Source organism: Pinus tabuliformis, chromosome 3_1 (assembly GCF_031772625.1).
Source record: "Pinus tabuliformis cultivar Carrire ecotype Pingquan chromosome 3_1, CPIR1, whole genome shotgun sequence".
Lineage (NCBI taxonomy): Eukaryota > Viridiplantae > Streptophyta > Pinopsida > Pinales > Pinaceae > Pinus > Pinus tabuliformis.
This window is the reverse complement of record NC_142301.1, coordinates 855,663,562-855,674,949: the sequence shown is the minus strand read 5'-3', so window position 1 is coordinate 855,674,949 and position 11,388 is coordinate 855,663,562. Positions and strand designations below refer to the sequence as shown.

The 11,388-nt window shown below is 34.5% G+C and overlaps 1 long non-coding RNA gene across 7 annotated transcripts; it reads left to right on the top strand.

The window, feature by feature from the left end:
* The first annotated feature begins 344 nt into the window (after nucleotides 1–344).
* Nucleotides 345–10,969, top strand: LOC149190259 (uncharacterized). Of its 7 annotated transcripts, none has more exons than XR_016255979.1 (6): nucleotides 420–821; nucleotides 969–1,300; nucleotides 1,428–1,698; nucleotides 4,063–4,407; nucleotides 4,681–5,256; nucleotides 5,467–6,777. It is a non-coding gene; the product is annotated as an uncharacterized LOC149190259 (long non-coding RNA). The 7 variants fall into 7 exon arrangements; XR_016255975.1 differs by having other exon boundaries at nucleotides 512–821; nucleotides 4,063–4,403; XR_016255977.1 differs by having other exon boundaries at nucleotides 349–821; nucleotides 1,417–1,698; nucleotides 4,063–5,256.
* Nucleotides 10,970–11,388: the final 419 nt, after the last annotated feature.

Sequence of the window (11,388 nt, the reverse complement as noted above, 5' to 3'; positions counted from 1 at the left end):
GGTGGAATTCCGCTTGGAACTCCTGTGCCAAACAACACTTCTCTTCTTGTGCTAAATAACTCCAAGAGAAGATGTACTGTGAATTGTAACAGTCAAATGATGTCCAACAAATGAGTCTCTCCTCCTTTTATAATTTCTCTCCATGCTTCTAGACTCCCCTTTTAATTATTATTTTATTGGTTGGGGCCATTTTCCACTAAGCGATTTTTTCCTTCATTTTAATAAATTAATAATTTGCCGCCAATCTCCCATAAAATAATACTTGTCACCTTTCTCCAAAATAATATTTGCCCCTTTTAATTAATATAACCAAAATTGGGCAAAATTCCCAAGCTCACAAAATTGGCGATATTACATCTACTCAAGCAATCTCTTTTGGGTTTGTGCCTTAAATTTTTAGGTTGGTAGCTGAAAAATTTGGAAAGGGATGTGGCAAGGACCCATGTTCACTTTTATCAGTTATGGATACTTCATGTTACTTAAAAATGTAATTGAATGGTTGTAGTCTGCATGCTTTTTGGGTTATATGCTTCTGAAATAGTTTGTCACGTTGAATAAAATCCTATTACAGCTCCCAGAAGGTAGACTTTCTCTTGCACTGAATGCTCTTCTTCGGGTGTACAATCATGTTGTCGCTTTTGGATCCCAGAAAGATAAATTTTCAGCATCAAGACCCCTTGTTCCACCAAACCGGATTGGCTGTTTGCTTGGAAAGGGTGGCATAATTATTTCTAAGATGAGAAAATTAACTGATCAAATATATGGATTTTTGGGAAGGACCAACTGCCAAAAAGTGCATCCCAAATGACAAAGTTGTGCAGGTATCTTCGATATAGTAATTAGTAATTCTTACATAATCCCCTTTGCTGCAATTTTTTAATATCAGGTGAAATTTGTATTTCATGGTTGGTTTCTCTGAATGAAAAATTAAAAATATGTTTTAAGTACTGCTGGTCACTTGTGAACAGGGATAGTTCAAGAAGCAATTCTACATATATCAACAACGCTGCAAAACAATCTATTTCCAGAAAAACCTGTTCCAGTTGCTGGTGTTGGATTTGCCCTGAGCACATGCCTCCAGTTCTTGGACCAATGACACCATTTAGGGGAAGACCTGAACCTGGTTCACCTCCTGGAATGTATCCTCATTATGGAGGACCTCTAGTGGACATTGATCAAGAAGGGTTACCTCACAATGTTGATCATCCAGGATTCCCTCCCAATGTGCATTGTCTTGGAGGAATGCATCACATGTTACAACATTGACCAACCACCATCACCAGGTCCATGGGAAGTGCAAGTAAGGCTTTTTAGATGGCCATTTTGATTGTAGATATTTATGATAGGATTGCTGACATAAGGATCTTCTGATATTTTATTAATTTTTATATACCATTTATGCAATTCTCTCTGGAGGTTTAATGCAGGTTAACAACATGATGGTTGATGTGGATCTGGAGAATGTTATTTTTTCAAAAGCAGCTGGATAAATTCTAATTTTTTTAATCAATACTATGGTTACACGGAATGGGTGGTGGCGGTGCAAGGAGCATGACTGACTATGGAAGAGGGTATCCACAAGGAGGAAGCCTAGGAAGGTTTCCACATGATTGATTGTTCTAAAAAATATGTAGAAAGTCACAATTTCTTCTTTTTTGCTGAGATGCAATGGAGGACTCCTTTTCCCAGTTTCCAAAGGTATGGTATCTATGTACAACAAATAATCCTGCAACAATAACAGTCAAATTTGTCATTGCATTATATTTATTATTTAGAATTACTGAAACTGAATGTTCTTGTAAATTTGTTACAATAGAATCCAAAATGTCTTTATTCAGAAATTGATAAACTAATTACACTGGCTGACAACCACTGTAGTTATTGAATTTATTATATCAAGCAACATAATCACTATGATAGTATGATGCTTCAACTGAGATCTACCTCAAGAAAAATGGAGATTTCTTTGGCCCAAAAACCATGTTTGTTGCAACAAGGTGTGATGATGAGGAAGTACAAGTAGTATGATATCAATATGTAAATCTGCCCAAATGTTAAAATTACAATGAGAATGCATAAAAGGAAATTATGGCTGAAATGGTTATAATTATGAGAAGAATTGTTTATTAGTGTAATGTGCAGCAGCAAGGTGGGAGGTGATCAAATTTGTATTAACGCTGAGACCTAAACGTTCAAACACACCTGCCACTCCCCCACCCCTCACAGTGGGAGTGAATGGGGCCCGGTACAAGTCCTGGCTCATTTGACAGCATAGAAATGCCCCTCATAACACAGCCATTTAGAGAAAGGATAGCTGTAAGTTACTGTAAGTAACATTTTCAAAATGAAATAATTAAGAGCAAAGGAGAAATATTAGCTTCATTTCTTATTTATACAGATCAATCCCTATAGTACATCTAGGTTTTAATGCATGTAAGATAACCATCATAAAATCAAGGCAGTTGTTATTCAATGCTGGAAGTTGCTCCATATTAAATGGAGGACAACTACAACAACAACAAAAAAATGAATGACAGTTGTTATTAAATGCTAACACCTGCCCTTATAACACACAAGGAAATTTCTATAACAAGTCACACCACCATCCATGATCGACCTTTATCCTATGGTTAATATTTTTCTTTATGAAATTTTGTTCTCATTTCTTTAAATAAGTTGACCTCTAATATTCTAAACATCCATTTGGTTGTCTTTGTTTCCACATTTACCTTCTTCTTATGCAAGGCAAAATGCTCAACACCGTTTGACCTTTATTTGCTAGAACAATTTTGACAAATCATTTGAGTTATTTAATCTTTTTTTAACACATTACAACTGCCACATTTTGTTCTTCATCACTAGTCTTTGTGCCCTTCAAACAATACTTCATCTAAATGTAAAATAACCTCTCATACTTCAAGCTTATTGTGGAGAGCATAATACCGGTATAGTCATTCTTGGTTATGAGATTTTTATTGACTACTTGTTTTTTTAGAATTCCAATGCCATAAATGGCAAAAATTGAGAGAAGTCGATTTTTTTGACTGTGTTTTCATTTATAGACATTTTCTCCCAAGAGCTTGATGCAAATCTTCTTCAGTAGAGTGAATAGAGGGTTGTGGAATTCACATTACAACAGTTAAACTAGTGGTTGTAGCATGCCTTGTACAACAGCTAACAAACCTAGAACAAGTGAAATTAGCAGTATAAAACCTTGCCTTTTAAGATCATTCCCCAATTACTTATAAACACTGATCTTCACTTGTGGACTAAAGACTCCACTAGGGCCCTTAAAAATCTGCATTTCATAACTATTTCTTGGCGAGTTTAAACTAGATCAATTGCTTGAATATTCTTCTCACTTGTATGATTTTAATTGAATCGTTATGAAATATTTTAAATTTCGTTATATACTTTGGTTTACCATTTTACTTTCCAGATTTGCATAAAACTAATTAAACCCATCATTCTTGCTCCCATAGGTTCTTCCACATACATTAGAATCTGGAAGCTAAAACTGTATCTCCTTATAAGCCCGATTCAGTGTAAGTCCTTCAAATCCTTCAACTCATTTACGTGTGTTGAAGACTTAGTTATTTAAGGAAGCCCCCGTCGGTTGACATTAAGCCCCTTGCTTCTGAAATAATTTGTCACGTTGAATAAAATCCTATTGCAGCTCCCAAAAGGTAGACTTTCTCCTGCGCAAAATGCTCTTCTTCAGATGTACAATCGCGTTGTCACTTCTGGACCCGAGCAAGATAAATTTTCAATATAAAGACTCCTTGTTCCATCAAGCCAGATTGGGTGTTTGCTTGGAAAGGGTGGCATAATTATTTCTAAGATGAGAAAATTAACCCGATCAAATATACGGATTTCTGGCAAGGACCAATTGCCAAAATGTGCATCCCAAAATGGCAAAGTTGTGCTGGTATCTTCAATATAGTAATTAGTATTCTTACATAATCCCCTTTGTTGCAATTTTTTAATATCAGGTGAAATTTGTAGTTCATGCCGGTTGGTTTCTCTGAATGAAAAATTACAGATCTGTTATAATTACTGCAGGTCACTGGTGAACAGGGGGCAGTTCAAGAAGCACTTGTACAGATATCAACAATGTTGCAAAACAATCTATTTCCATAAAAAGCTATTCCAGTTGTTGGTGTTCGTATTTACCGTGAGCACATGCCTCCAGTTCCTGAACCAATGGTACCATTCAGGGGAAGACCTGAACCTGGTTCACCTCCTGGAATGTATCCTCATTATGGAGGACACCTTCATGACATTGATCAAGGAGGATGGTTACCTAATAATGTTGATCATCTAGGATTCCCTCCCAATTTGCATTGTCTTGGAGGAATGCATCACAACATTGACCAACCACCATCACCAGGTCCATGGGCAGTGTAAGTAAGGCATTATAGATGACCATTTTGATGGTAGCTATTTATGATAGAATTGCTGACATACAGATTTTTGAAATTTTATTAATTTTTATATACCATTTATGCAATTCTTTCTCTGGAGGTTTAATATAGGTTAATAACATGATGGTTGATGTGGATACGGAGAATGTTATTTTTCAAAAGCAGTTGGATAAATTCGATTTTTTTTTGAATCAATGTTATTTTTCAAAAGCAGTTGGATAAATTCGATTTTTTTTAATCAATATTGTTGTGCTAGGGAATGGGCGGTGGCAGTGCAATGAGCATGACTATGGAAGAGGGTATCCACAAAGAGAAAGCCTAGGAAGCTTTGTATTACTAACCGCGCAGAAAAGGGAAGTTGAATTTTATTCTTAGCTATTCTTACTGATTATTGTGTTTCTCTGTGGTGGAAGTCAATCAACTATTGTAGAGGTTGTCCCAGAACGTGTCATTGGCTCTATATATGGGGAGAATGGCAGCAACTTAGCCCATATTCAACAGCTTTTTTTATCTAATGAAAAAATTCAAATGGGTGATATTACATAAGTTATTATAATTGTGAAAATATTCAAATGGGTGATATTACACAAGTTATTATCTGTGCTATTTCTGCTTAAATTATTTCATAAATCAACCTTCTCATTAATGGTATACATCCTATTTGTTGCTGTTATTTTCAGATTTTTAGAGAAAAAGTTATAATGAATGACCCAATACCTGGGAAAACTGAAGGCCTTGTTATAATATCAGGAACACCGGAGCAAACTCATGTTACTCAAAGCCTTCATTATGAGTGGGCAGTCCTCACCATGATTACCTTTAGTTTTTGAAGGTAATTCTAAGGAATGGACTTTTCTTTTTCTATAACCGAACTGACATTTGTTTACATACTTATAGCACGCTGAAAATTGTATTGGCTACTTAGATTATGCACACATTTGAAGATATCACATGTTCTTATTCAGTAGTGCTTTGTGCAAACTTTTCTAATGTTTTGACTTCTATTTGTGCCTTCCTCTTCCCTTTGATTCTCCTTTAACAGACGAAGACCAAGAAGCTTGGAGTAGGAGAGCCAAAAACTTTAATGTAAATGCTCATTGCTGGCCTACTTTCTAGTGCAAGGGAAATGCCAAAATATTTGCAACAGCAAGTCTCCTACATGCATATGCCACTGCCACCCCTTAATGGCGTAAGAATTCAGCCAGTTTATGTGACAAAACATTGGAGATTTTCCACTATTACATGCCAAAATCATGGACATAAGCTATAAACAGGATTCACTAGAATGTAGGTGCCTTTGCATGGATGAACACGTCATGTGAAAAGAAACCCTCTCAAGTCTCAAAATGAGGTTTATAATATATATAGAAGGAAAAATAATGAAGGTTGATGGAAAATTCAATGCATATTAGTGAAGGTGGTGCTTGTCTTGATATGGCATTATGGTATTTTACATTGTATTGTCTTGCCACTCAAAATGGTAAGGGAGTTAGGTGAGTTCTACTTATCATATCATATGTCCCCCTCTCATAAGGTAGCCAAGTCGACAAGTAGTATTTTATTTACATCATGTATAGACTTGGGTTTCCAACCCCGCTAACTTTATTCCTATGCATACTATCGATTCTTGAATCCTTTATCAATGGGATCTTGGCTTGGAACTTACATTTAAGATTAGGATGTCATTACGCAATTCACATATTTTAATCTATACATATTTCAATATCATAATCAAGATGCCTAAAATTGGGTATTTACATTTCCCTATTTTTGAAGAAAAACACCAACTTTTTAGTGCAACCTCACAGCTGGAACACAACTAAATTTTTTGTCTCATAGCATCTTCCATTTCCCTGGTTGCTTCATCCCTTCCATAATGTTTACATTGGACCTTGACCTCATTTTATTGCACAATTTCATAGTATTGTTACATTTCTATTGGGGATATGTGTAGGATTTGTTTAGAATACTCCATTTTGATCCCCTTGGACCATGGACTAATCGGGAATATGGTTAGGATCATGAACATACATCTTAAGCAAAAAAACAGTGAAAAAAATTATATGCTTTAACATTGGATGGCAAGACATGTTTGTATGCACCAGGGCCTAAGGAAACAATCTTAAGAAGCTATGGACACAAGCTTCAACCTAGAATACCTTTTTAGCTTTCGGTGTTACTCTGAAAGTGTGTTTACATCATATTTGATGGTGCTTCATGTGATGTGGGGTGTAGGGTGCAGGGTGTGTGGATGACCCTCGGTGGTTTTGTGATGGAGACACAATGGAGTTGATGTCTTGCTTGTTGATTGTTAGACCTTGTAGGGAGCATTCTTCCTTGGAGCATTGGAGAATTATGGAGCTTGGTGATTTCTGGATGTAGTCAACACATGGAGCTTAGTTGCTTGCTTGGAGAATGCCTTGCTTTGGAGTAGTTTTAGGCATCTTAAAGGAGGGTGTAGAATCCCTAGGTAATTTTTCCCTTACGGTTCTAATTTTGACTAAAGCAACCTAGAATTCTGGAACAAAAATAACCTATATTTCCAGTAATTTTCTTATTTGTAATTTCATATCAAAAAGTATTGTGAGCCATTTGTGATTGAACCTCCCCCCCACCCTCAACAAAATCGTAGTGATTTAGACAAATATTATCCATAAGCTAAGGTTTTAGCGATTATCCAGTTGTTATTGTGCTACAATGTTCCATTTAGGTTATAGAAAAACCCAACCTTATAGCTTGTCAATGAAGTTTAGTTTATGTGACATTAATATCTCTTTCTCATCATTGCAATACTAATTTTATCTATTAAACAGGTGCAACGAGCCCATATCAGGTTTTCTTATGAGGATCTGATATATACAAGATATATGGGTTGGGGCTTATGGTTTTAGCATGGTAAAACGATTTGTTATGGACATATATGGCCTAATTATTTCTTATTGTTGGAATATATTAATGCATTTGGATTGAAATTTTGCTTTTATTCAGATTGTATATGATGCAAAAAGGGAAGTTATGGGTATGTCTCATGTTGTTGCTCCTTGATTTTCCTCGAGAATTGAAGGGAATAATTCCTTGGGAGAATTTAACAAGCAAGAAATTCAGCGGAGGGTATTCAATCATGATCAAAATCTTCTATCATATCACCAGCATTATCATTTTCAATAAATATGGGTCTTTTAAAAAGGCCATTTTCTCCACGATCACGACTATAAGAATGTGAAGATCCATTTTAGAACTTTGATAGATGATGTTGAATGTATAGGAGTTTGCTTTTGTTGTGGATTTTTTCTCAAATGAGTTCTTCTATGTGGGTGCCATATCAACTACGTCAATCCAAACAATTAAATGTGATCAAAGATTTCAGATTATACCCAACTTAGTAATAAATGCTTTCATATTTGTATCCATATAATATTTTAGATTCAAAATGAAAATGGTGTTGTGATTCCAGATTCCAAATCCAAGAAGTGTTATGATTAGAAATGACCCTCATATGAAGCAATAATTGTTTATAAAATTAGCTGTAGATGGAAGCCATATTATTTCCATCACATCTCTTCATTTTTTGGGACTAGTTTCATTGATTTGTGACTTCATATGTAGATCTTTAGCATATTCCAATCTATATGGAAAGAAATTCAAACATATTTGCTTTAATAAACTTTGACTGGGATATGATCTTAGTATAATGGTTTTGTTCATAACATTTCTATATGAAAATGTCTTTTTGTTATGTTATTTTTGTTTGTGACAAGTGAGGAGTACTGGCTTCAATCGTTCACTTTGATACATGACTTATGTACTTTATCACTAGCTAAGGACCTTTCAACAATCTGTTAGGATTTGTTAATTGTTGAGCTCTTCCATGTTGTTTATGAAAGCAATACCTTTTGTTTGTTAATGTCGTAAACTCATGCTTGGAGCAATGCTTTGACCTCGAAGAGAAAGGAGAAGGATTTATTATGGATTTCAGTTTTTACACTGGGAATTGAACTTACATTATTACTTCAATTACCTAATATTGATTTAACTAGTAGTACTATTCTACTTTTGTTATAAACTCATGCTTAGAGCAATGCTTTGACCATGAAGAGAAAGGGGAAGGATTTATTATGGCTTTAAGTTTTTCTTGTGAATTTAACTTACATTATGACTTATGTTACCTAATGTTGATTTAACTAGCAATACTATTCTAGTTTTGTTTAATTTTTGGAAATATTGCTTATGGTAACTTACAACCTGTCTTTTATCTAAGCAGCCATGTTATGAGAAATGTTTCTATGCTGTGAAAATCACCCAAGACTTGCATTTGGCCTCATCCACACTCATTCCAGGACAGGGTTTTGAAGTGGAGTTGAACTTCCAGTGTGATTCAACAATCTAATTCAAAATTTCATATTCTAATCATTTGATGATTCAACTTCTTGTGACCCTTCTCTATGATTGGAATCTTGTGTTCTTGTAATGTACTTTCTCTTGGATTCCCTTCAACTAAGTTGAAGAAAACAATTCTCAATCATTGTAATTAACATGTGAATTTTGAAATGATCCATCATGTTTGAAGTATTCTTCTACGGAATGCCATCTTGGAAAGATGATAGATAAATGGTACTTGTGGAAGGTAATGTCACTTTGCCTAAGCACAACAAAGCTAAACATTTCTTATATGGTACAGGGTTGCATCTTTTATTTGGCAGAACTCCTTAAGAGATAATAGCATGGGTGTGTTGATTTCTGGTAGCATCGGATGTGCTCTAAGCCTCAAAATTTGTAGGGAGGTTAGGACACATGTATTTTAGAACACCCAGAGATCGTTTTGGGAAATTCCACATAGAGACAGTTTTATTAAAATAATTAATTATTTTTAATGGGTGTCTAAGTCTAAACATTAGGAAATTAAAATAATTAAAGGGTATTAATCAAACCGAGGGTGAATTATAGAAGAAGCCGGAGATCGAGTCCAAATGATCTGAGCCATTCATTAGAATCTAATATGGGTCGTTGCTTACTCAACTAGAGGATTATAAGAAGGACTTCATGTGATGTGACACTTGGACACTTCATTTCACGTGATGATGACAAATCTACAATTGGACACTTCATTTCATGTGATGATGACAAAATATGAATGCACTCTATATATGCCTTTTCTTAATGATGGATATGGGCATGTGTTGTGTTTATTAATGCATTTAAATACTTCACCTACGCGTACACTCATAATGTTTTAGGGTTTTTTGGAGGCAAAATCTATTTATAATTGGTGAATTAGACTAGTTAATGGCTCAAACTTTTTAATTGCTTTCAAGTCGGTGTGATTGGATGAAAAGGCATGGATGGGCACACCAAATACGGAATGAACTAAAGTTTGTTTGACGTTTTGCTATGCATGAAACATCATTGGACGTTTTTCTCTGAGTGAGTCGATAGAGATATTTCTAAATCGAAGTTTGCCAGTGACAGAGGGAGCACCGCAGCAGTTTCAGTGCAGAGCAATCTTCAGGGGGGACACAGTTTTGCTGGGTAGAAAAGCATTAGAAATTGATAAGAAAATTAGCACAAAGAATCATGAAAATTCACCTTCATTTTATCATAAAGATTTCTAATATGTAAATATGTTTTGTTGCAATACTATGAGTCAATATCATGGCTTATCAATACCACATGTCTACAAACCATGCAAAAATCATAACTCATTTCACATGACACTTTTTCACGGTTTTGAATTAATCAATTTAATTAAAAAGACAAAAAAAAACAACTCTTTTAAATAAACCTCAATCTTTAATTTGTGAATACTATCAAAAATATTCTAGAATATTATGTGAAGATTAAATTTCTACTATCTACTTAATATTTATTAATAATTAAATTAAAATTCTGAAAACTATATTCCAAAATAAATACATCCATCCAAATAATTATTATAATTTTAAATACATATATAAAATAAATAAATAAACCAAAAAACCAAATAAAAACTCCAATTATTCCCATTACACTGGGAATGTTGAACTTGTTCAAAATCAGGTTACCTCCAAACCATTCTAAGCAGAAACACATATAGCCATTTATTCGTGCGAAACCATATTGTAACCTAATTTCTATGGGAAAACTATCAATATTTTTTACTGTTAATCGTCAAAGTGGCCGTGATATAGATTTTATCAATGTAATTTTCTACGCCCTTCAAATGTTTTCTAAAACGTAAGACATGTGTTGGATTGCAGGGCTGGCAGAGATTGAACTTTTTGTAACATTCACAACAGCTATCAAGAAGACATCGATTACGTCAAAAGCATGAATGATTGAGCAAGGGATCAATAATTGGTAGTGTGTAATAACTAAATTCTATATACGGTCTATAACGAAATTGCCAGCCTCCACAATATTAGGAGTACAACGCAGATTTTGTGCCTGGTAATACCAAAGCAGTTATACTTGAGAGTCGATCGCATTTGCATGGTGAATATGACTCGCAGGTAGTACAATTGACCATATATGTTTGTAACATAGTTATAACTATACTTGAGAGTCGATCGCATTTGCATGGTGAATATGACTTGCAGGTAGTACAACTGATCATATATGTTTGTAACATAGTTATAACTATTCAATGAGTGATTCTAGTCACATTTACTTCCCAATATGATTGAGGTTTTGAATACTTCGGATTTTATGCGATGTATTTATGCACCAATTGGAAACTATATATGGCCTGAGTTCCTTTTATTTATAGCTTCAGGTACAGGTTTTTTTAATCTACAACTTTGGAAGGGGCATGCCACAAAGTCAATGAGCCTATTATACTTTCTCTTATCTATAGTTTAGTTTATAGTTTATTTTTCGAAAGGGTATATTATGAAGTCAATGTTTCACGATTTCAATAAGTTTGTATATGTTTAAGTTCGGTAAAAGAAAGTAATGCATAATTTTTCATCAATTACTCCACTACATCAAT